At 39.7% G+C, this 26,277-nt stretch overlaps 1 protein-coding gene and 1 non-coding gene across 3 annotated transcripts in view; one reads left to right on the forward strand and one right to left on the reverse strand.

The window, feature by feature from the left end:
- Positions 1-26,277, forward strand: part of Immp2l (IMP2 inner mitochondrial membrane peptidase-like (S. cerevisiae)) — a 931,528-nt gene that overhangs the window by 301,043 nt on the left and 604,208 nt on the right.
- On the reverse strand, positions 23,338-23,469 carry Gm25497. The gene has a single exon (XR_003950343.1). It is a non-coding gene; the product is annotated as a small nucleolar RNA SNORA17 (small nucleolar RNA).

A 26,277-nucleotide genomic window follows, 5' to 3' on the forward strand; every position in this document is an offset into this window, starting at 1 on the left:
TTATGGGTTAACTCCCAAGTCTTCCTTTCATAATTTCTCTCCCAAATAATTAATGTAGTAAATTATTCTTTAACAGTGTGTATGTTTCTGTAGAGCAGTTGTTTTACTGGTCTTTAATACTAATTGCTTAATTTTGGTTACACATATTTTTCATTTCTCCTAGGTATAAATATGTTGATAAAATTTCATATCCTGACTTTCCGCTAAAGTTCCTTAGATAAGAGTTTATGTTAAATTCTCATTTGTTATTTGTATTGCCTGCACTTAAAATAGTGAACAAAATACTTGTGAAAGTAGTGGATGTCTTTATCCAATCTGTATTTACTGACATTACTTTTCCATTATTCGTGATATTGTATCCTCGTATATATGAAAGTAATCTTGTTTTAGTATGAGTTTTTAATTTTGAGTTTTCTTCCCTGTGTGACTCTAAATGGTCACACATATGGTTTAGTTGTGATTTGTTCAAGTCCCAGTGTATTTCAATATCTCAAACTGTAGCCTATGTTACTATAACAAGTTCTGATTGTATTCCTTTTTAGTCCAACTCTTATGGAATTCTGCACCGAGGCCTGACTATTGTCTTGAGAATGTTTAGTTCTCAAGTGTCTTATTTACTTCCTCATTTCTGGGATAAAATACCTCAACAAATGTAACTTAAAAAAGAAAGTACTGATTTTGGCTCCCAGTCCCAGAACTACAATCTTTTATTGTGGAAAGACATGGCAGACAAGAAAGGCCATCATGCGGGAAACTGGAAATTGAGTCGTTACACTTCCTGTACACTCCAAGTCTAGAGTGAACAGGTGCAGTCAGATTATAAAGCCTCAAGTCCCACATCCTGTGGGTTATCTTCTGCCCTGCAGCCTGAAGGTTATATAACCTCCCAGAACAGTGCTGCAAATTGGGGATTAAGTATTCAAATATGGGAGTCTGTAGGGGCCCATTTCAAATTCAAATGACAACATCAGGACATGTTGAAATTTGCTCTTGCACTAGCATCCTGTTCTTTTCACCAGTTTTATCCACTTGTTTGTTAAATAACATGGCCAGTCTTAATTTGGGAGCCTCTTTGGGCAGAATTTATTTTGTATGTGGCCCAGGGCCGGGTGACAGTAAGTGGGTCCTTGGGAGTGGTAGTGGTATTCTATGTTCTCAGTGCATGCTTTGACTGTAACTTAGGGCCTAACCCTATGTCCTTCCACTCTACATTAACCCTTCCTCAGATACTTATTTGCTTTGTCTATACAGGGATTTCTCTTGGATGACATGACTGAGGCAGTGTGGCTGCTGCACACATTAAATGCTCCTCCACACTCTTCCTGGGGCAGATTTCTCCGCTATTTATTTATTTATTTATTTATTTATTTATTTATTTATTTATAGGTTGATAATTTCTTCTTTCCCCCTTTCTGCTATCTTTTTGTTAGCTTCTTGTCTCTGTGGCAGGGAATTTTAATAATTAGCATAAATAGAAGAAATACTTATTTTAGCTTATAGCTCTAGCTTATTTCTGTTGGGCCTAGGACAAAATAGTGCATAATGATGTGAGCATGTAAGGAAGCTGCTACCTCCTGGTGATTGGGAGTCTAAAGAGGAGAATATACTAGGGTGGAGTGTTCCCTTCAAGGACACACCACAATATCCTAACTTGCTTTCTCTAGACCTCACTTCATAATGTATCATAATGGCAATGGTGGCATAGGACTAATTCTTTTGCAAATGAGCCTTCCAGGACTTAGACAATCTAAACTCTAGTACTCTTCTACTTCTATCCTGGGGCTTATCTGTATTTCATTGTCTTCAATAAAGCAGATCTGATGCCCTCTGCTTACTTTATACCTACTTTGTCGTTTTCAGGCCAAGTATTATTTAATTGTCACAGAATTTTTCCTTATCTTTCTTCCTTGGTAACCTTAGCCAAAGGCAGGTTCCTTTGCTAGCGCTACTTTTATTTAGATTGCATCTCAGTTTGTCATGTTACATTTGTTAGCTTTAGTATTTAATTATGGTTTCTTACTCCTATGCCCTTCAATACACTGAAAGTTTTAAGACAGGTGCTACCATAGCATTGTGGTGCCTTCAGGGCATGGCACACAAGGCCTGGCCCCTGCGTCCTAGTCAGTAAGTAGAAGCCAAAACACGCATTGAGCGAAAGTGATACCACTTCAGCCTAAACTTCCTATAAAATGCAGCTTGTATTTTCCTATATATATTTATTTATTTTCAAAGTATTGTGAGATTTATTTATTTAAGGCTTGCTGGATTTGTGCCACTCCTTTATGATTGTTAATGTGATCATCATCAGGACTTTGATAAAATAAAGGCAAGGAAATATTTAGTCTTACTGATTTTCCTTCCTATTTACCTCTGTTTAGTCTTCAAATTTCTGTGCAGTGTAGATATGGAAGACCCTGGGAGTTTTAGATTTGATACCAGACCTCAACAGATACCTAAAAAGTGAAGAAATGAATTATTTATAGGACAAGGCGTTGTCCTCCACTTTAATTAAGTTGACCGCGGTGATGGCCCAGTGATAGAGGATACTGCACACTGATGGCCCCGTTTTCATGATTATCACAAAGTCCGGAGGTATACATTTTCTGTTCTACATCATTATAACAAATAAAGACCCTGTTGCCTCAGTAGCTCATTATTGTTTGTTTCCTATTTGGTGAGTCCAAAAGAGAGATTCTGTGAGTATAGCTGGGAATTTATAAAAGCTTACAAAATCCCTGCTTTTCCATAAATCTGAAAGCAAACCATATATAAGCCTGTATACTGCACTATCTAGGACCTGGTTTGGAGTTAGATCAGAAGCTGAGAAAATGTAGCCCAGAGAGTTTAACCAAAGCTTACAAATCCTCATTTTTGCACTCTTGGGCTTCTCACTGAGAAGGGCTCCACATTTAGGGAAAGTTTAAAACTAATTTTTATGAGTTAAGAAAAACCCTTAAATTGAATTTTATCACAATTTACATTTCTCATAACTTCTATTTCATTCAGACAACATAAAAATCTTCACTGTATCCAGTGTTGGAGGTCAACTGTGTTTGGGGGAGGCATGGAGTGAATTATTGCTGTAAATTTTGGAAGAGCTGAAGCATTCAGAATTTCTCTTCCTGCCTGAAACCATGGCAGAGGTTGTTGAAAAGAAAAACCAGCTACCATGTGTGTGTGTGATTTTCATACACAGATCTAATAAAATTACAATTCGCTCACATTTATCACTTGCAATTCTAAACTTCCTCTTGTGGTTTAAAAGGTTTTCTTTCTTTCTTTCTAGGTTCATTCATTCATTCATTCATTGTTTTTATTTTTTCAATAATCACAATGGGTGCTGGAGAGATGGCTGAGCAATGATGAGTGCCTGATACTCTTGCAGAGGACACAGGCTTGGTTCCCAATTCCTACATGAGTTCGAAATGCCTGTAACTCCAGAGTCAGGGGAAAAACATCCTCTTCTGACTTCCATGGTCACCATACAGGTGCTGCACATACAAAAAGCAGGTATACATGCATACACTAGTATGGTATAATATAATGTTGTAATATTTTCTTTCAAAAGAAATTTAGTATTCGTTGTTGTCATTATATTTTCTTCTTTTCCTCAGAATTACTATTAACTTTATTATAAAAAAATCTTGTTACTAAATAAAATACTTCAAACCAAAATGAACCAAATCCATTCTATATAACTTAGTAGACATCATACAATTAGAATAGGAATTCAGAACAAAAAGCTATGGAGCTTCACATTTAATACTGAATTTTCAGCATCAAATATGTTTCCCCTATTTATCCACTACTAAACTATCCACCATCCACATAAACAAACAAACAAACAAACAAACAAACATAATTCCATGCAGAATTAGAACTAAAACAACTAGCCTTATATTCTTTCATAACTAATGCCTATTCCCATATCTTCATCCCATTGCATTTAGGCTTTCTTGTTCTCTTTTCTTAATGTTGTACTATGTCCACATGTGAACTTGATTACATAAATGCATATGTTGCTGTCTGAAGATGAGTGAGAGAGCATGAGGTACCTTCCTTTCTCTTTTCTTCCTTCTTTTCTTCTTTCTTTCTTTCTTTCTTTCTTTCTTTCTTTCTTCTCTTTCTTCCTTTTTTTCTTTCTTTCTTTCTTTCTTTCTTTCTTTCTTTCTTTCTTTCTTTCTTTCTTTCTTTCTTTCTTTCTTTCTTTCTTTCTGTTTTTCTCATACTACTCATTTGAGCACCATCCTGCCCATTGGTTAAATTCAGTTTTCTTTACACTGATTGTGAGAATCAATTTGTCTTCCTCAAAAGATTGAAAGTAGAACTAATGCATGACCCAGCTATTTCATTCCTGGTCATATACTCAGAGAACTCCATACTCTGCCACAAAAAGCAGCTATATATTAATTGCTGCTTCATTTTCTGTAGAAAGAATTAGAATTACACTAGGTGTCCATCAGCAGATGAATCGATAACAATTATTTGGCATATGTATAAAATGGAATACTACTCAGCTCAAAAGGAAACTTGATATTCTGTCTATCATGGATTTTGAGGCAGGGCCTATCGTTGGGTTCTGAGGCTTGTCATTTAAGCCCTGGGCTTGGCCACTGGTATCTTACCTGTCTTTCTCTGCTCTATACCAACACTGGGATACACATGCCACAGTGCCTGCCTTTACTTGGATGCTGGGATCATAATTCAGGTCCTCCTCTCTTCATAGCAAACACTTTATTCTTGCTGTATACTCAATCCTGGCTTGCTTTTTTTTTTCCTCTCCAGTAGAACAGCCACTATACTTAATTGCTTGATTTTTTGTAATTATAAAGTACTTAAAATTTTAGATAATTTCAGGGGCATAAATGTCATTGTCTAACAGAGGAAATATACAAAATGCAACAAATTCCTTCAGTAATGTGCTCAGATGGTAGGGGGTGGATAACTATGAATGTCAGTGTGTTCTACATCCTTTTGCCCTCTACTGCTTACAAAGGATGTGACATGAAGGACTCCCTTGGTTTTGGCCTCCTGAGCCCAAGAACTACCATGTCCTTATCTTCATTCTTGCTTGGAACCCAGTATTTTCTGACTTGCAAGAGAAATTTCAAATTTGAACAACTTTAGAGTTTTAGGCTCTTTTGGAAGTAATAAACAAAAGAATTTGTGTGTGTGTGTGTGTGTGTGTGTGTGTGTGTGTGTGTGTGTGTTTGATTTGTTTTCATAACCTACCTTTTTCCAGTGCAAATGGGTAAAAGCAACCTTGTCAAATTAGCCACTTGTGTATGTCTGGCCCTATGCATTTCGCCTGTACATTCATTCCTCTAAGAGCAGAGCAACCATTTATATCTGTGGCTTTTATTTGTTGGCTGGTCTTGTGGAAGATAGGAATTTTCCATGAATTTAAAGGACGAGAATTATTTTGTCTTTCAGAAAGGTTTTTTTTTCCTCAATATAATGATGAAGATATTTCAATAGCAGACACTGTTCTTAATGAAGGTATTCCTGGCTTCTCTTCCCAAAGGCTGTCCAGACATCATTTCTGATAGATTTATGTGGCTTTGGGCTAGGTTTTAGTGAAAGCAATGCAGAAATATCTACAGGTTGTTAAAATCAAAGAATGTCATGTTGGTCCTCCAAAAATACAACTATAGTAAATCAATGTATTAATAATAGAAAATGTTCAGTTATCATCCCAATATATTGATTTACCTGTTACATTATAAATACCACTTTTAATTAACTTTAAAATATGCTACATGTAACATTTTTTGGTAGATAGTAGAAATCTATTTTCAAAACGACTTTGTTGGGTACATGATTAAGTACAAAACCCCGTTTTATTTGCTAAGCATGCCTTTGGCACATGTGGAGAGTAAGCATTATCTTCCTTATTGTTTGCCTGAGCTATTAGACGTGGTTTGTCTCTGTCTTCTAGAGAATACGAGAGTAGCATTATTAAGTGTTTCTCCTCTGGTTTCCTTTACAGGCAGAGGCTTTTTGTGGGCACATAAATACCTTGAGATTTTTTTCTTAGCATCACCCTTTTGGACTGGACGTGGTTTCATACAGAACTGGTTTCTGTGGTTACCGTTTTTCCACTGGGTTTCTATAGAAGTAACTGGTGCTTACAGACTCAGCCTAATAGGAAACAAGAACCCTCTGTAATATCCTTTTGCTTCTTTGCTTATTGATTTTTGGGGGGGCGAGAGGCGTGTCATCTTTTGACTGGAGACAGAAGTTTGTCGTCTTTTAAAGTAGTTATCTGAGGAGCCAAAGAAACAAAAATGGAAGGAGATAAAGAAGAGGTGTTTCTAGGGTGATGAGACATGTGAAAGGCATGTGCTGACTGGAATGAATGGCTGCCCTTCAGAAGCAAGCAACAGTGTGTAGCCTTCACTCTGCTTGCAGTGGGATCTATGGCCACTGAGACAAAGTTGTTTAGCTCTTTTTATGGTTCTTTTTTCCCACCCTAGCATATTCTTTGTGTTTATCTTCCTCTCACCTAAAATCTTTTTCTGTATCTAATTCCTTTGTATTTTCACAGGGTATAGCATCCTCCAAACTCCTGCATTCCCCACTGACACTCTTCTCTTTTCTTACCTACTATGACTCCCTACATAACTCTCTTTATTCTAGCCCATCATGCTATTCTGTAGTATTTCCACTTCCTCCCAGCTTGTTTTCTGGAACTCTAGAAGAACACAGTTGTTGAGAACAGAAACTAAGTACCACGGAATTATGACCTCCTTGAAAAATGAACCAAAGTTCAAAATTCATTAACCCAGTTTTTGCTATTTATGTTGATTTTGATACAGTTAACAATTTCTTATCTAATCATTTCTTAATTCTAATTATACTATTTGAAAATAGAACCATGTATATATAGTGTTTCCGGTACAATGTTCACGTTGATCCTCCTTTACCAGAAAGAATTCGAAGACTGTGGAAGCAGCTGAGTGATCTTTTGTAAGCTCTTGTGGTTTGATGAGGATCTCTGTGCAAATTCACTGCTTAAGCAAGTGAGATTGCAGTTAGATTGTTAAAGAACAAAAAGTACTGGAAACAAGGAGTGTATATGTTTAGGCAAAGTCTGTTCATGGATATCCCTTGTCCAGATAGGAACTATGGAGTATGAAGGATACATTTGTATCCAAGTTAACTGAGCTGTTAATTGATAAGGAGTTTATAATGTCCTTTCTCTACCTCTTGTCTGTTTTCTGCTTTGATTGTATCTCACCACATAGGCCAAAAATTGAAGAAATATTTTAATAATGTACATATTACTTTTTATATTATAAGCCAAAATAGGAATTGTTAAAAATCACATGCCATGTGGAATGTGAAATTATACTGACAGCTTTTAAAATTTTATGTTATCAGTTTTGTTGCTTTAAAATTCTTTGGTGTGTTATAGACCTTGAACTTTTACTGATGAATAGTATCATGATATCAGCTTATTTAGAAATGAATAAGGTTATTTGAAAATGCTGATTTCTTGCATTATTTGGATTTTGAAAATCTTATCACCATTATTGTGTATGTCTGCATACAATGGGTCCAGTACAAGGCACATGTGCTGAAGGCTTGGTTCTCATCTGTTGCCATCGAGGAAATGTAATGAGATTATGATCACAGTACCTTCATCAGTGGATAAACACCTGAATGTACTGTTATTCTGAGTGATAGGTAGTGGGTCATTAGGCATGTGCCATTGAATATAGTGTTCTAGAACCCATCCCCTAACACAACATACAATTTCCTGCATGGTCATCATGGGCTATGCAGTATTGCTGTATTACGTGCTTTCTGCCATGATATTTTGCTCACATGGGGCCCTAAAACTCTAGAGTTAAGCCACCCACACAGAGGCTGAAACCTCAGAACTGTGAATCAAATCACTTGTTTGGTTTATCACATGTGATTTGTGATAGCAATGCAAAACTGACTTTAACCCTTGATCTCGTCATTATCGAGCATTACCAATTCCATTTTTTTAAACATTATCATGGACCTGGTTGAGGAGACATTATAGTAGGAAACTTTTTTAGTATTGTTTGTAAGTGTTCCATACAGTTGTCCTAGCGACAGATGCTTGTCAAGTTTCTGATTTTCTGTTAAACCTTAGTGCTGTTCTTGGGGATAAATGCTCTCCCTTCAAAGTTTCATATTATTCAGTTTTGCAAAAGTATCTGCTTCAAACCTTCCTTTAAATAATCATCATGTGTTGGTTGTTCCTTCAACTAAAATGATGTTTTATGAGAAATGTATCTGCTTATAATGGAAATAGCCACACCTTTGCTGCTCCTTAAAATAAAGAGGCCTCCTCAGCATTGGCTACAATAGATAAAGCAAGGGTTCCGGTTGTCACGTGGTGAGAACATTAGTAGATGAAACCAGTGTTTTTGGTTTTGTTTATTCACCTGCTTTAAGAGTGTCTATAGCAGCAGAGAGCACATTGGCATCACATGAGGTAACCTGCCCTCATGGGTTTCTTCAAGTCTCCCAGGCATCCTAGGGTCTCCTGAGCACGCTGTCCGAACCACTGCTTTAAGGAAAGCAGCACCATGCACTGTTCCCTGGATTTCCAGCCCTTCAGCTAGTGCCGTGTCGATTTTTTTATATACAAACTGCAATCACCTTTCTGTTTACTTCATGTGCAATTTTGAAAGATATTAACTCCAAATACCTGCTTCGACTTTCTCTGCTCCCACTTTTAATACAGTCCCTTTCTGCTCTGTCATCGTCTGTTGTTTAGATTTCCACGGAAAGTCTCCCATGACAGATGCCCTAAGTTGTGCACACAGTTTTCCAAGCCCACTAAATTAATTTTCCCTAATCAAACACTTTTCAGAGAATCCTGGGGTTTTCATTTTCCGGGTATGTTCTTCAGTTGTACGAAGTGTCAGACTGTTGCCTGCTCGTACTCTCTGCACTTTCATGAGTGGGCTCTCTTTCAGGTCAGACCAGTCCTGTCAGGTGTCAGGAGAGTGTCATTATCTCTACATGAGTAAATGCATGTTGAAAGTGGAGCCTGTTACAGGCCACACAGGGGGTGTGTGAGTGACAGAGGAGCTGATGTGCTCTGTTTTCCATTTCTAGTTTCCTGAACTGGACAGCTCTCTTCCTTTCTAAAACTTAAAGAGTCCATACTTTTCTCCACAGTCCATGCAGCAAAAGTCTGTTATTATCTCTCGTCAAACCTTACGTCCCTACACAGCCTGTCTACTTAAAAAAAAATACTGAGCGTTGAAGAAAAAACAGCCACTCGAAGGGGCATGGCAAAGGCCTGACATTGCCCAGGATTCTGTTATAGCTATGAAGTTTAATAGCTTTTTAACTCAAATTAATATCATCCAATCCAGATATGAAATGTTAGCTGCAAGGAGAATTGCAGGAAACAACTTAATGCCAGTATAAGGCAAAACAATGCAGGGAAGGCAGATTTGCTGGGTAATTAAGCATGTGAGGAAGGAGAGTTGACTGACTAATCTGTAATCATATGCTGGGATTAATAATATAAAAGGCTGAAACACATGGAGTAAATGAATGAAAGGGGTTCCAGAGAGTTTACAATAGCAAGGACTGTTTGCATACTGTAAAACGTAGCTAAATATTGACGTCTTATATGTCACTATAGACCTGCGTGCTCTAGAGGGTTGAACTGAGCTTTCTATTGTTCATACAATTATACTTTTAAACATATTTTTCCTTAGCATTTTAAAATTATTTTAAGCCTTGAAAACTATATCGAGAAATAACAAATATGCATGCAGACATTATTCAGATTCAACACATTTTAGCATTTTGGTGTGTGCTTCTTTTTGTAGAGTCATGAAATAAAACGAAGATAATTGAAGTTCCCTGCATATCCTTCCCCAAGGCTGTGCGTATCATGTGAGCAGCCAATTGTTAATTATAATTTACTATCCATTAGTGCACATTTTTATACTTTGAACATCAACTTGAATTGCTATATATGGATTATAATACATTGGTATATATGAATTATTGATACATATAGACATTTATTAATTATAAAGTTCAGTCTTATTTTGTGAGTGTTTTCACCATTGTTTTTGAGTTGTGCCAATTAACACAACTCTGATCTTGATGTACAGTGTTTATTCTGCATTGATCCATGTATGTGTTCAACCATTGATTGCTATTTAGGATTCTTCCAACTAGCGCTATAAGGAATGATGTCTCCCGAGTCATTGTATTAGTACTTCCTAGACTACATGGACAGCAGTTTCTTTGGGGCATGCACCTATAAGGGGGATAATGTTCTCAAAAATGCTTTCAGTGTTTTATATACATTACAAAGTATGTTTCAACTTGGGGTCATCTCAACAAACTTATTGTTGGGTTGTCAGTTTTCATCTAGCTAAATATGTTCTCCAGGGTTTATAACTTCCTATTTTGCTGTTGTTTGTTGTTGTTTGCTGTTGTTGTTGTTATTCTCTTTGTTCTCTGATGCTCCAGAAGCAGAAAAGATTTTTAGGTCCCTAATGGTCTTTTTCCTCTGAGAAGTGTTCTTCTGTTTTACTTCCATTTTTTCTGTTTAGTTGTTAAGCTTAAACGTTTATTGACTTTTATGTGACTTTTTTAATGTGATGGATAGTGATCATGTGATAGTCATTGTTTTGAAACTAAACTATCTGTGACTTATCTTACTTTTGTTCATGTGTATCATCCTTTAAAAAAAAAAAGAATTCAGTATAGCAGGGTCCTGCCTGTTGAGGCTCATTAGATGTGCAGTAGTTTTTATTGGTACAGAGATTCTTCAGCTGGAAAAAGCTGCATTTTTCTACTTTTTGCTTTTGATATTTAAGTCTAATGAATCTGGAATTTACATGCCATTAAGTCAAAAATCAGAAGTGCTAAGCTGTGGAAAGATTCAGGGGAGCATGCATTCTCCTAATGTTAAGTAGGGATTAAGTTTCACTCTCATTTACCCTCCTCTGTTTTGTCCCGTGACTAGTCCATGCAGATATCTTTCTCTTCCATCTGACTGGTTAGTCTAGCTGTCAGCCTCTGCTCTTGTGCCAAATTGCTTTAATAACGATAGTTTCAGTGTTTAATAGGAGAACTTTTCATGTGCTGCACATTGTACTATAAAAATTATCTGGGCCATTCCAAAGTTCTTACTCTATCCATCAATTTCAGAAATAGATTTTCAACTGATGTGAATCCCCTCCTTTTTGCAGTTATTATATGTTGTTATAATCCCTCAAATTTGCTGTCTCTACAACACATTTTTGTATTGGTAAATACAGTACAACTATGTAGATCTAATGTTTTATATTTTTCTCATAATGTGTTTATTTATATATTTCTCAATACCATATTTTTCATTAGATATTTTCTTTATTTATCTTCCAAATGTTATCCCCTTCCTGGTTTCCCCTCTGAAAACCTCCCTATCCTCTCCCTCATCCCCCTGCTTACCAACCCACCTACTCCTGCTTCCTGGCCCTGGCATTCCCCTGCACTGGGGCATAGAGCTTTCACAGGACCAAGGGCTTCTCCTCCCATTGATGACTGACTAGGCCATCCTTCCTCTGCTACATATGCAGCTGGAGCCATGAGTTCCACCATGTTGGTTGGTGGTTTAGTCCCTGGGAGCTCTAGGGGTACAGGTTAGTTCATATTGTTGTTCCTCCTATGGAGCTGCAAACCCCTTCGTCTCCTTGGGTCCTTTCTCTAGCTCCTTCACTGTGGACCCTGTCAGCACCATATTTTCATTGTATCTGTTGTGTATAGATTCTTTTTTTAAAAAATTACTTGCAAAATTTTTTTCTGCGATTGTCATTGACTGATCTTGAAACCTGCTACTCTTTGAAGTCTTTTCCCCTAACATTTTGCTATAGATTATACTAGAATTTTCCTTTTGGTCTGTCATAACATCTATAGATAAGAGTAATACTTTCAAAGTCATATAGCTTTGATGTTATTTAATAGTCTTATGACAGGTGACCGTAATCTTCAGTGCAAGGTGGCTTGCAGCAGTGGAATAGACTTCTTTATCTTTTATGGCACTATGTCTAAAGCTTTAGTCATTTTTGTTACATTTGTTTAGGTTCTGGAATAATATTTGATAATGCACTGGTATTGGCTAAACTTTGTGTCAACTTGGTTTGCTCAGTTACCTGCTTGAACATTCTTTTCTTTTATATGTGTTAGCGAGGCTTTTCCTGGATGCGATGTTTATTTAATGCCCTGAGTTTAGTAATCAAATGACCTATCCAAGTGTGACTAGATAGGATCTAATCTGTGAAGGCCTGAAACGAGCAAAAGGTAGCGGAAGACTGTTTTCCAGCGCCGTGTGTTTTCCACGCCCAGTGCGAGAAGCGTGAAACTTTTCCTCCCAGGATCCTCCTGGCTCTTAGGCTTTAAATCCAGACCAACATCTCCCCCACCACCTCATTCCCTCCGAGGCTTTTGAACTACATAACTGTCTTCACTAGAGCTCCAGCTTGCTCGTACATGTGGAATTTACTTTAAAATTTGTTCTAAATTCCTACCCCAGTGTTTTTAGTTTAACCAATAAGCAAAGCAATATTTTAATTTTATATAAGTTGTAATACATGTAACATAAATTATAAATAGAAGCTCCCTTCGATGTGAAAAGGAATATACCTTGTAGGCATGTTCTGCTTTATCATGATAGAAAGACACGTGGCATGATAGGACTAATTGGGTAGGTATAATAGATTTGTACCAAGATTCTTTTGAAGGAGCCAAAACTCCATCAAATTCTGGAAACCATACTCTTAGAGTCAGATTTCAGAAAAAAATTATGAAATTTCTTCCTCTTTTAGGCACTTATTGCCTTGTGAGAAAATAATTGAAAGCGTTATTTTTATCAGCCTCTAATTCCTGCAGAATAACTTAGTTACTTAATACTTAAAGTTTAACTCCATTAAAGACTTGATAGAGCTTTTCAAATTACATACACACCAGATACATGGGTAAAAATATATTAAAACCATAATTAAGTTTTTGTAATAGGCAGCAAAATTTTTGTGTTATTTATTTTAGTTGAACATAAGTCAAGCAACCACTGGTTTTCAACATAGAATATTGATAACTAAGGTAAAATGGATATTACAAGTGATTTAATTGTATTATAAGAGAAGATAGCTTTGAAATCTTAATAGAATTTTTAAGATTGTTATATAAGAATCCCACATATACAATTTATAATAATTCTTAATAGCACCTTGGTTAATTTTAGTGTCCACTCTATTTACAACTTATGGACTGGCAAAATTATAGCTAAAAGCAACTTATGATATGTAGGGAATTTATCTGAAATTTACATAGGGTCCTGTGCCCTGCCTTCACACATTCTAGCTAATTAGCAATTAAACAGCTGTGGGCAGTCTTGGGAATGCAACTTTCAAAACTACCTTAAATATATTTGTGAAAGAGCTTGTGATTTTTACTGTGGTTAGGACAGTATTTCAGATTAAAGTTTTTCAGTTGTCTGACATTTCAAAGTAGAGGAATTGGAGAATGTTGTCTAAAACAGTTCATGACGGTTCTCAGATGAACAATCAAGTTTAGTCATGATATATACCAGTCGTTGAGTTAGGAAGTCAGCACCTTGGCAGTTTCGTCTCTTGCTGGACACTCCCTGTTTCCTTAAGTAGTCTCATGTTCAGCTCTCCCACCCTACTCAACCACCCTCTTGGCACACACACTAATTTTAGCAGTGCAACAAAAGTGAGTTTAGTTTGTATAGATAGTTTAGGTTGTAGAAGCATTCATATTTTCTTTGTCTTAAATTTTAAACGGAACCCACCATTTAAAACATTATCATTCTTTTCTATTAGAAGAGACATGTTTTCTGTTTCCAAGGCATACTACACTACATGAACCGATTTTCATCAGTGCCCAGATTTTGAAATCATTCACAGCAAAGTAATTTCTATTGTCACTGTTGCAATCTCAGTGAGCAACATTGACATACATAACATTGGCCTAACAATTAGTTAGCCTGAAATAGTTAATCAGAAACACCTGATTAAGTAACCGATAGTTCTTCAAATCTCCTGTTTTGCATAGGTTAATAGAACATCTTCAGGAAGTAGAAATTAGGCTGGGTTAAGGAAAATATCACAGCTCTAGTTTAAGTAGATATCCCGGGACATTTCTGTGATTTCTTTTATGACCATATAGGGAGCATTAAAAAGAAATTCTTGGTAGTCTCTCGGTTCAGTTCTCTTTAACATTGTAATGAAAAGAACTTATAAAAATATGCTGTAAGTTTGCACCTCTATTTTATCAAGTGTAGCAAATACATCATCCGGCAGCATAGGTACAGGCATTCTTGATTTGCACTGCATTCTGTGGAAGAGATGTTTATTTTCATAAGAAATGTGACATTTATAAGGATTGAAGAGCTTGTAACCATGTGTACAGGAATTGGTCGGACCTATAATGTGTGTGTTACCAAGTCTGGCTGCTCCCTTTTGGAGGAAAGTTTAAGAGGAAGTGCAGTGACTTAGGGTTCAGTTGGAACTTGTTTCTACTGTGGCATTATTTACTAGGATCATAGACAGTAGATGCAACATTGCATGCAGATAGCAATGAATAGAGAAAAAAAAGTCTTTCAATTGTACTTAGTATTCAAATTCTGTGCCCTCAGACGTTTGTTGAGGCTTACTATGGATGCACACATAACACTCAGCTCCATTCAGCTCAAAGCAGAACTGTAACTTCATAAAACTATTATATCCATTTTTTAATTAAAACTATAATTTCAGAGACATTTAGAGAAGGTGATTGCTAATAGCTTTTCTTCCCTGCATTAGACTTTTGTTCATGGTGGTTATTCTTTAGCCGTTAGTATGAGTATACATGGTGTATAAGATCCAATCTTATCGTTCTTTATAACAGGAGAACCTTTTAAAGGGCATAGGCTAGTCTGGTGGTGCCTCACTGCAGTACGCCAAAATGGTTAGCTCTGCACTGCACTGGTTAGTTGGGCACTGTACACTGAGCTCTGGATGGCTGTGCGCTGCACAGGTGCACTGCACCTCTACTCCTCTTTCCTCCTTGTATACCGGGTTTTTCCCTCAATCTCTGCTCTCTGCAGGCTGATCTAAACTCTGGGATTGGGCTTATTTTGTCTAAGGTAAATTTGTATTCTGAATTGTGGAAAGTATTCACTATTAGGAGATGTTGTTCCTGGCGCCTCTTGGAAGGTCTTACTTTACTATACCTTGAGAGCTTCCAAAAATGATCATTTTCTAGTTAGACTGCCACCCTAACATCAAAAGGAAACTAGCTTTAGAACAAAGGCTTTCTGTAGTTGGCAGAAAATAACATTCCTCACCATGATAGCTGTTACATGTACCCACACAAAGGAAAGTGTGAGTGTTTTTTTTCTCTCTCTCCTCCTCCCACCCCATCTCTCCCTCTGTGTGTGTGGGGGGGGGAGGGGAGAGATAGATAGATAGAGAGAGAGAGAGGGGGGGGAGAGGGAGCTGGAGTGGGAGAGAGAACATAGAATATTTTGGATAATATATGTTTATGTTTTTCAGAGAAATTATTATTCAAAACAGAGTCTTACTCTATAAACCTGGGTGGCTTCAGACTCACAGAGATCCACCTGTCTCTGCCTCCCAAATGCTGAGATCAAAAGTGTGAGCCACCATGCCTGGCTTACAAAGAGGAAACCAGGCTGCCACTTGAGGTTTTACTTTAAATATTTATACAGAACAAGTCATCTGCATCCGAGTGACAAAACGGCTTTTCATCTGTTCCTCCACTGGTCAGACATGCTCACTTTTCCTATAAAAAGTTTTCAGAGCGATGATATGAAGCCATAAAGCCAAGCCTTCTGAAGTTGAATGGTTTATTGCCTGAAATGATCCTCCTTTGATTATAGAGTTTTCTGAAATTTGCATTTTTATTGCCTTAGATGATAGAATTCAACGTCTCATCATTTGCTCAAAAGTTGTTAGAGTCTGAGAAACTATTTTCTTATAAATTTCAGTTTATTAGAAATTATGTCCCAGAGATTAAATTTCAAAGCTGGTGTGGAACATAGGTTGGTGAGAGAACAGAGAGAAAATACACATGCAGTTTCCCCGTTATTCCACCTCGACAGGAAAATCCAAAACAATATCCTCCATGAAAGAACATCTCAAGGAATGTCTGCCCGGGACTCCTGAGGAAGGTGAGATGACAAAATTGGTGATGTGTGACACTGTAGTGGCATGACAGAGAAGGTAATTACAGTACAGCACCTGCAGTGCTATGAAGGTGAATGGGAATTGTCTAAGACCCAGTCAAATGTGTTTGTGAAAGAGTAAGAGGCACTGGGAAAGAAATGTTATTTTAGCCGCATATTCTGGCCACTTGTGACTTAACTGGTATGAATTTCAAGAGGACAATAAAAGAGAAATTATAGTAATCAAGATAGGGAATGATTAAGGGATGGGAGAAAATTTCAGCTGAGAGAGAATGGGAAGATTAAGCAGGGATCCTAGCAAGCTGCCTGACAAGTTGATGAGCACATTTACAGAGGAGAAATGCTGAAGGAACAAAAGACTGACTTCAACAATCCTGAGGAAGAGCATCAGGTTTCTATTCGAAAGGATGAAAGTAGAATTTGAGCTGCGAAGGTTCTAAAGAAAAGTGAAAAGGAGTGTTTTGCCAATGTTTCCTTCTGAGGCACCACTGAATACTGACAGACCTTTCTCCTCTGCGCATCTATTTGCGAAGGATTCAATGCTTTGTGTGCATAATCTTTCTTTACTGTTGAAGGAAATGAGAAGAAAGTGGAGGCAGGGAAGCATGCATGCTCCTTGGAAGTTAGACTAGAATACTTCAGTGTTTTGCCTATTGGGTGCAGTAAATGTATCTCTCCAGGAAACAAAAGGGTCATCTCATCATTTCCATCCTAGAGAAATACGTAGTACTTATTTGGTAGGCAGACTGGCCATGCCAGTGATGCAGTAGCAGGCTTTGAAGGCTGAGATCCAAGTCTAGTTCTGTGGCTTAGCAGCTTGATAATTTAGAAGACACTGAGCTCTGGGCAGAGTGACATGGTAGAAGAGCACACAAGGGCCTCTCCAGGAAATGCCACACAGGAAATGAACTTTTGTTTCCCCCTGATAGATATACACGTTCCAAGGGGAGACAACTACAGCCACTTTGCACTAAAGGTGAGCATGACCACCAAGGCAATGCAGGACTGCAGCAAATGATACCTAAATGTCCAAGCAAGTTAGTACTCAGCTCACAGTGGTGCTAGGCATATGGGAATGCAAGGAGCCTGGTTTAACAGGACTTCTATTTGTTTCTCTCTTTGTTTGTACTTCTAAGGGGAAGAATGCAATTTGTATTTTCCCGTGATGTCTCCACCTAACACATATAAATAATTCATCCCCCGCAACCCTCCTTGTGCAGGCACTACTTATGAGTGTGTTTCTGCTCCTGTGGATATGACTTGGATGTTTACTGAGCAAATGACAGTATACCTATGTCTAGCCTGACTTTAAGTGTTGGACAGTGCAGGGACCATACGGTACCCTCTAAGTTTCTTTAGCAAGATTGAAAACCTTTGGGGAAATTATTGCTCATTAGGCTAAGTCAACACTCTAACGCTGTTATTAAATCACAGGCATCATAAAAAGGGAAGTACTACTGATTTATTTTTAGTTTTTAAAAAAATTATTTCATTTATTTACATTTCAAATGTTGTCCACCTTCCCAGTCCCTCCATGTGCCTCCCACCACATCCACTCTCCCCTTCACCTCTAAGAGGGTGCTCCCCTACCCACCTACCCACTCACACCTCACCTCTATCATTCCCCTTCTCTTGGGCTTCAAGCTTCCACAGGACCAAACTCATCCCCTCCCACTGTGCCAGACAAGGCAGTCCCCTGCTACGTATGTAGTGGGAGCCACAGGCCATCCCATGTATGTTCTTAGTCTCTGGGAACTCTGAGGGGTCTGGTAAGTTGATCCTGTTGTTACAGTGGAGTTGCAATCCCCTTAAGCTCCTCAGTTATTCCCCTAAGTCTTCCGTAGGGGTCCCCAGGTTCAGTCCAATGGTTGGCTGTAAATATCTGCATCTTTCTCAGTCAGGTGCTGGTAGAGCCTCTCAGAAGATAGCCATGCTAAGCTCCTGGCTACAAGTACCACATGGCATCAGCAATAGTGTTGAGGTTTGGTACCTGTGCATGGGATGGATCCCAAGGTGGGGAGGTCTCTGAATGGCCTTTCCTTCAGTCTCTGCTCCAATTTTGTTCCTGCATTTCCTTAGACAAGAACAATTCAGGGTCAAAAATTGTGAGATGGGTGGGTGACCTCATCCTTCAGGTGCCATTTCTTGACTGTTGGGCATTTTGGCTAAGGTCATCCCCACTGGGACCCTCTCACATTCCTGTGTGTAGGACTTTCTAGAGACTCTGCTGCCCTCCAGCCAACACTGTTGCATATTTCTATTCATTCTCCTGACCTCTTGTTTCCCCTCCCCATACCTGATCCTGCCCCTTCTCCCCTACCCCTCCTACCGGGTCCCTCTTCCCTCTGCTTTCCCTGATTATTTTCTTCCTCCTTATAAGTGGGATTGAAGCATCCACAGTTGGGCCTTCCTTCTTGTCATACTTCATATGGTGTATGAGTTTTATCATGGATATTCTGAACTTTATGGCTAATATCCACTTATCAGTGAGGATATACAATGCATGTCCTTTGGGGTCTGGATTACCTCACTCAGGATGAAATTTCCTAGTTCCATCCGTTTTTCTGCAAAATTCATGATGTCCTCTTTCTTAACAGCAGTGTAGTATTCCATTGTACTATTGATTCCATTTTAGTTTTAGTGAGTTTTTACACAATGCACCTAGTTCCATGTTCCCTATGGAGTTTTCTAAATAACCAACCAAACCAAATACCTTGGGAAAATTGTGGATATTCAATGGAGAAAGGTGATGTCATTTTACAAAATAATTTCTTTAAAATAAAATTATTTCCCACTGCCTGAAATCTAAGAAGTGCTTAATAAACACTCTTGTCACAGGCCATCAAACTGATCGACACTTTACCAGAATCGCCGCACATTTCCCACCTCACGCCAGCTTATATATAAGGAGAGAAGAGAATGTGAGAAGAGAGGAACTCCGGCAGCCATGGTGTATTTAGCCGTGTGAGGTCTGAGTGACATAGGTGGTCTACTGCATCTGGCCTTGGACATTAACTCAATCGGGACAGAGCAATGTTCAAAGCACTCTGACTAGTCTTCTCTAGGATTTTAGTGACTCCCTGAAGGAAATGTCCATCAGAGGAGAGCTGCTTTGCCTGAACATGGGATTTTCAGGCTGCCGGATGCAAAGGTGTGGGATCTGTAGTTATTCTCATTCAAACTTGGATGCTGGCTGGAGGCTTGCAGGTTCTCTCCTTCTCTTCTTAGAGAGCAGTCCAGTTTGGTTCCCCACCACCCACAGCCTGCCACTCACACAGCAGCCTGCAGCTCACACAGCAGCCTGCAGCTCACACAGCAGCCTGCAGCTCACACAGCAGCCTGCAGCTCACACAGCAGCCTGCAGCTCACACAGCAGCTGCAGCTCACACAGCAGCCTGCAGCTCACACAGCAGCCTGCAGCTCACACAGCAGCCTGCAGCTCACACAGCAGCCTGCAGCTCCAGCTGCAGGGGACGGAGCGCTTTCTGCTCACACAACTTGCACATAATAAAAACCTTAAAATATATGTATGAAAAAACTTGTGATGTCTTTTCACACATCATTTTCTTTTTCATGACAATGGTCTCTGTCTTCCAGACAGACTTGTATCCCAGAGGCCTACAAAGGCTAAACACATACTCCACCACTGACTTCCACCCCAAGGTTCTCTGACAGGGCCTTTTATATTTTGACTTAGTCTGTGTGTTTTGGTTTTGATGTTGTTGTTGTTTGTTTGTGTTTTGTTTTGTATAAACAGCTTCTATTTTATAGTGCTCGTCAGAAAGTCCCAGTTAAACAATTCTAAAGATAAAAGCAAGCTGAAGAATTCACTTCGCCTCTGGTTTTTAGTTTCCTCTTCAGAAAGGTTTGCCCAGAGGTGTCTGACTAGTCAGAAGTCATTGTTAGCCTGAGGCTGTGAGGCGGCTGTTAATGGAATGCTTGTAGTGATTTTATTCACATAATTATGCCCAGTTTTCAGATGGGTTGAAAGGAGTGGATATGTTCTGATGCAGCCATGGCAAGCATCAAAGTAGACCCTTGGTTTCTCTCTCCTCTCTGGTCTGTTCTATCCCATCTCTGGCTCTGAGGAGCCCAGCACCTGGGAGTACATCACATTGCACACCTATATACAGGCTAGTTTATAAGGTATTTGTAGATCAGAAACCCACACCAAACAAACTAGTTCAACTAAACACCTTAAAGCACAGAATGGAGGATTGTGAAGGACTTGGGGCAGGATCCCAGTGCCCCAGTTTCCAGGGCTGCTGCTTTCCAGTGACCCTTCTTTGTTTCTCAGCTATGCTCTTGGGTATATCTTTTTCATCCTACATGTGCCAAGCACATTTCTGAATAAAGACAGTGACCTTCTCCCAGTGAATATTTATAAAATCTCAGGGGGGATAAAGTCCATTGACTTTCATCCTCTGGCCCATATTTGGAGCGGCCACTGTGGACAAAGGCTCAGGGATCTTTATTTGGCTCTGTCCTCGGCAGATTTGAGTGTAGAGTCAGAAAATCTTTCAGTACACATGGAGTTGGAGGGTAGTGCCACCAAGAATACTGCAGGAAGGGTGAAGGACATTAGGCGATAACCAGGGTCAAAGGGCTGAAGAGTGTTGGATGATGGCCGGACCATGCTGTTCAGGCTCACCTAGGGGTCATCCTTCACTTTTAGCCTTGCTTTCATCTTTCAAACTTATCTCCACTCAGAGTAATAGTTTTATTTTATTATAGTTGAAACATTAGCATAATTTTGTTTACCTGCATATTAATTAAACTTTTGTGTTTTCTGTTGGCAGAAACAACACAATTAAACAAAAGCTATGTACTTTCTAAAGGGAAATTTATGCCACATCATTTTATGAAGTGGAATTAACTTCCTGATGCAGTTCTCAGACAAGTCTTCACTGTGATGTTTCAGTGAGGGAGGAAGTAGGGGGCTGAGCATGCAAATGAATGTGAATGAGTGTGGTCAGGCATATGGAGATGAAACCTGAGGATGCAATCTGTTTGGGTCACTGTCTTAGCTGGGGTTTCCAGGGCTGTGCAAAGACCATGCCTATGGCAGCTCTTATAAAGGAAAAACATTTAACTGGGGCTGGCTTACAGTTCAGAGGTTGGGTCCATTATGGTCGTGGCAGGAAACATGGTGGCATACTGGCGGGCATTGTCCTAGAGAGTAGCTAAGAGTTTTGCATCCCAATCTGCAGACAGCAGGAAGAGAGAGCCCCTGGATCTGGCTCAAATCTGGGCATCTGAAGCCCCAAAGCCTACCCCCAGTGATACAATTCCTCCAAGAAGACCACACCTGCTCCTAAAGGAGCACACCTAATATCGCCCACTAAGCATTTAAATAGGAGTCTATGGGGCCATTTTATTCAAACCACCACGATCTCTTTATCATTAGCCTGTGTGTGTTCATAATGTGGACTGGAGGAGAGCAAGATTGACCAGGCTTTCAGTTTCCTTCCTTCCTTCCTTCCTTCCTTCCTTCCTTCCTTCCTTCCTTCCTTCCTTCCTTCCTTCCTTCCTCTCTCTCTCTCTCTCTCTCTCTCTCTCTCTCTCTCTCTCTCTCTTTCTCTCTCTCTCCTCCCTCCCTCCCTCCCTCCCTCCCTCCTTCCCTCCCTCCCTTCCATCCTTCCTTCCCTTCTCTCTCCCTCCCTCCCTCTTTTCTTTTTCTTTTCTTTTCCTTTTTTTGACTTTTTATTAGTTCTTTGTGTATTTCACATCATATACCTTAGCTCACTCATCTCACCTCCTACCCATCCTCCCCCCACCTTTGCAATATCCTCCGCAAAGGGGAAAAATTCATCATGAAAGCTGTAGTGTGTCACACAGTGACACACAGTGTAACCTTTTGTCCACACTTCTTTGCTTGGAATGTTCATGGCAATGAGTCCTTGGTCTATTATGAAGCGTCTGCTACATTATCAATGAAACCTCACTGGTACTCCTCTTGGATATTCTGTTGTTGCCCTGTGTAATGGAGATCCCATAGTTTCATATCTGTAGGACTGGCTCTTTTAGCCATTCCATCAATTTGTCAATGGGGTAGATGTTGGGGTAAGCAGATCCAAAACCTCTGGATCTTAGCCTGAGGGGTATTTGGGCTTGTAAGCCTGCAAGATCTCCCCAACTCATACCACCCAGGCAAGCTCTCCTGCCCTGCTCTGGCTCATGCTCACCCACACCATGAGAGCTAGCTCTACTGTGCTGGTCTGCTCTCCTGAGTACTGCAGCAGGCAAGGGGCTGGGGCAGATCCTCTGCCCTCATATCCTTGGGTTTGGTTCATCTACATCCCGCACAGTCAGGGCCAGCTCTACCTTGCTATCCAGTCCAGCTGCAGGACCCACTTTTCTGACTGGTGCACCTGGCAAGGGACAGTTCTCCCACTCTCATGACCCTGGGGCCTTGTCATAGGTGGTGAAGGACAAGGGAGGGGAAAGGGACATCTCTCCTTCATCTGCACCACTGTACAGCAGACAAGAGTGAGGGCCAGCTCTCCCTCTGGTTGCAACCCAGACCATGGACATCTGCCTGGCCTTTGGTGGTCACAGCCCCTGCTGCTGTGCGCCATGGACCCAGACATGGCCCCCAGTGACAGCATACACCAGGACCCTACCATGGTCCCAAGTGGCATCAATAGCTACTCACATCAAGTTGGTCCTCACTACCCTCGTGTCTCTGGTTTTGCCTCTCTTCATTCTGCCCACATCCTTCTGTTTCTCTTTCTCTTCAACTTCTCCACCACTTGCTTGCTCTTTCTAGTGGTACCTGTGGTCTCTGGGTGTCTGAGGTCCTCTCAGGGGAGGTCTCAGGAGTACTATGCCCCACCCATGCATTATGACACTGGGCAGGGGTCATCTTGGGCATGGTCTTACCCCTGAAGCCTGCACAGCTCTAGACTGGTGGTCATCTCAAGCCAACTCCCTATGCAGGCCCCATGGGAGCAGACTGGTGGTCAGCTTGGACTTGCCCCTTCATGGCCTCATGGGAGGGCCTTCTGTCTTAGACTAAATCCTGCCAGGGTTCCTCAGTCCCAGGTGGGCTTGTTTCATCTCTCTCTCTTTCCTCCCTGAGGGCCTGTGAGGCTGGACAGGTGGTCGTTTCAGACTTGCTTTCTTCAGGGAATGTTAGACTACTGACCATTCAGATGTTCACATGTTAGAACACTGAGTGTAGACATAGCCTTTCTCCCCTCTGCCACCTCTTGATGCACATGTGACACAGCAGCCATACCTGCAATACCTCTAGAGGCAAAGGTTCCAGTTTTCTTAATCTCATATTTTGAACATTCTACTTCTACTTGTACACTTTTCACCATAATTTTATGCCTTTTTCTTACTAAACATGGCTTCACAGTCCTCTCTTTGTATGGCTGACCTATACCCACCTCTGGGGTTTTCTGTTTTGTGTTAAAAGCTGTCATTTTCAGTCTTGTTTTCCTTGGCTGTTTGAGGATCTGTCATGATCATGGATGGTACAATAACTGTGTAGAGCAGGACATTCATGACTAACCATCTCAGAGGCAACAGGTGGTCATTGATATCCTTCACTTTTCAGGTGACAGCAGTACCTAAAACAGAAATCTGGTAAAAGCTAAGGTATATCAGGCCCCTCTGAATGCCATCTGTGGATCTGGATACAGCATTGGGTTTACTACTGGAAAGACAAGGTTTTTTGTTTTTGTTTTTGTTTTTTTGTTTGTTTGTTTGTTTGTTTTGAAGGATTGGTCATCCTTGAATCAGACAAAGGCAAATGCCACCCCTGCCCTATAGACTTGTAAGACATGGCCTGCATCAGAAGAGAACTTCTTAAGCAAAGAGAAAGGACTGCAGAGGGATAAGATAAAGAAGTCAGGGACTGCAGAGACCAGTGCCGGTGCCAGCAAGGGAGGGAGAGACCTTAGTGGCAAGCTGGGGGCTGGGGCATGTGCCAGCAGGGGGGAAGGTTCGGAATGAGTTGATATCACACATTGTCCAAAGGTTTTGGAAGACTTAAACTACAGAGAGAGAGAGAGAGAGAGAGAGAGAGAGAGAGAGAGAGAGTAAAAACAAGCAACTTCCAAAACCACAAGTTTGCTTCTGCCTTCCTTTATTACAAATTATGACATTTTTGTGGTGTGCAGCATAATTTCTTGATATCTATACAGACTGTAAAATGACTACAGTGGTTAAGCTTATGAATGTATGAAACCATGTATTTTTTTGTTTTAATTAAATTTTGTGCTGTATACGGTCTGTTATGACCTACTATCTTGGCAAATGTCCAGGATTCTAAGTGTAGTCACCCTGGTGGACATGAGGTCATCTCCGTAACAGAAACTTTATACCCTTTGGCCATTATCTTCCTATTTCCTCTTCTCTCAGCTCTTTATAGCACCATTCACTGCATTTCCTGGATGCTTTAGCTTTTTAGACTTTAATTTTATACCCCACTTTCATAATCTTAAGAAGTGATTCTAGCTTCTTTCCTATATCTTCCATCATTTTGTCCTCCTGACTAGACTAAACCCATGTGCTAAATTCTTCCTCTCTATCACATATCCTCTTCATGCTTCCATAGTATATAACCTCTGCATTTACCTTCAGCGTTTTTGCAAGGTCAGGGAGGTACCTATGGGAGCTGCCTAGCTTTGTACATCCAACTTCCATGTTGCCTGGCCTCTGTGCTGGCCACTCCACTGAAACTGCTGTTTCTGCAGATCATACAGTATCATTTTCGTTTGCTTTTACTTCCTCTTTTCCCATGAGTCTTATCTAATATTTATTTCATTGACTAGCACTGACTTTGTATGCCTTTAAGTTTAGCTTGCCCATGTTTGCCTCTTTCTCTTCCCACTTCTGTTCTGACTTCTGGCTGCTCATGTTTTATATCCACATTCTCTTCCTGGCTCCAATCTATTCCCCCCTTTTCATCTTCTTTTCTCCATTCACCCCGCCGTAGATTGTATTACTAACAATGTGCTAAAAGTTTTAAAATTTGTATTTCCATCCTTCCCCGCAGCTCTGATCTCATCACCTTTATTTTCAGCTGTCGTTTTCTACTCTCGTCTGTTTTTAGTTCTATTTTATTTTCATTGTGAATGCTTTCGACTGCAGATACTCCATCTCAATGATGCCTCATAGAACTTCTGTTTGATTTCACTTGATGTGGTTTGGCCTCACAGACCAAGGAGTTAAGCCTTGAAGTCATCATGCTTCCACAGCTGTGTCTCTGGGCCTGGAGCATCACAACCTTTAGTCATTGGCTTTCCTGACTCACATCCTCAGGTTCATCTGTATGTCTTCTCTTGTGCTCAGATGCCAACCTTTGATATTGATACAGGTCACACCATAAAATGTACCAAAGAAGTTATTTTGCAGTTAAAATCCTGGTAAATATTGTTAATTAGGTGGATCTGCTCTTTAGACTCATTTAACCAACAGTGTGTTTAAAGAAGACATTTGCTCTTACGGGCTGAATTAACCATGTCCTAGCAGGGGAGGGAGGCATTTTTACCTTCAGAAAAGGGGTAATTATTTACCTAGCTAAGCAATTTTGTTGACTGAATATATCTAAATATTTGGAATCGAGGCTAAGAAATAGTTTAGGCTTTGTATATGAATAAGTTGAAAATTAATATGCATTTTGCCACTTTTATTAGTTGAAACCACACATTAATTTCTGAACATAAATTTAATTAATGGAAATTACTTTCAGATTTCTGAAGAAATAAATAAATTGTGCTTTTTTTTGTTTCATCACTATACTGTCATAAATGGTCTTAAACTATAAACATGGAAGCAGCACCCATGAAAGGAATGTAATGAATGTTTCAAGCCTTCAAACATAAGCTGCCTCCTAGGATAATTAGATGATTATAATGGTGCTTGCTTTGAGATAGCTAATTAAAAAAATCTATTGCTCGTAAGTCTAATTATTTGAGTAATGATAACATATTAGCAACTGTGAAGCTTCAGCTATAGCCAGCCCCATTGAAGAAAAAGGAGTAAATATGTTAATGACTTTTTTACAAAGACCCAAAGGATGGCACTAGAGTGCCTTTTCATTTTCTTCTGTGTTCTGG

Source organism: Mus musculus, chromosome 12 (genome assembly GCF_000001635.26).
Source record: "Mus musculus strain C57BL/6J chromosome 12, GRCm38.p6 C57BL/6J".
Taxonomy (NCBI): Eukaryota; Metazoa; Chordata; class Mammalia; order Rodentia; family Muridae; genus Mus; species Mus musculus.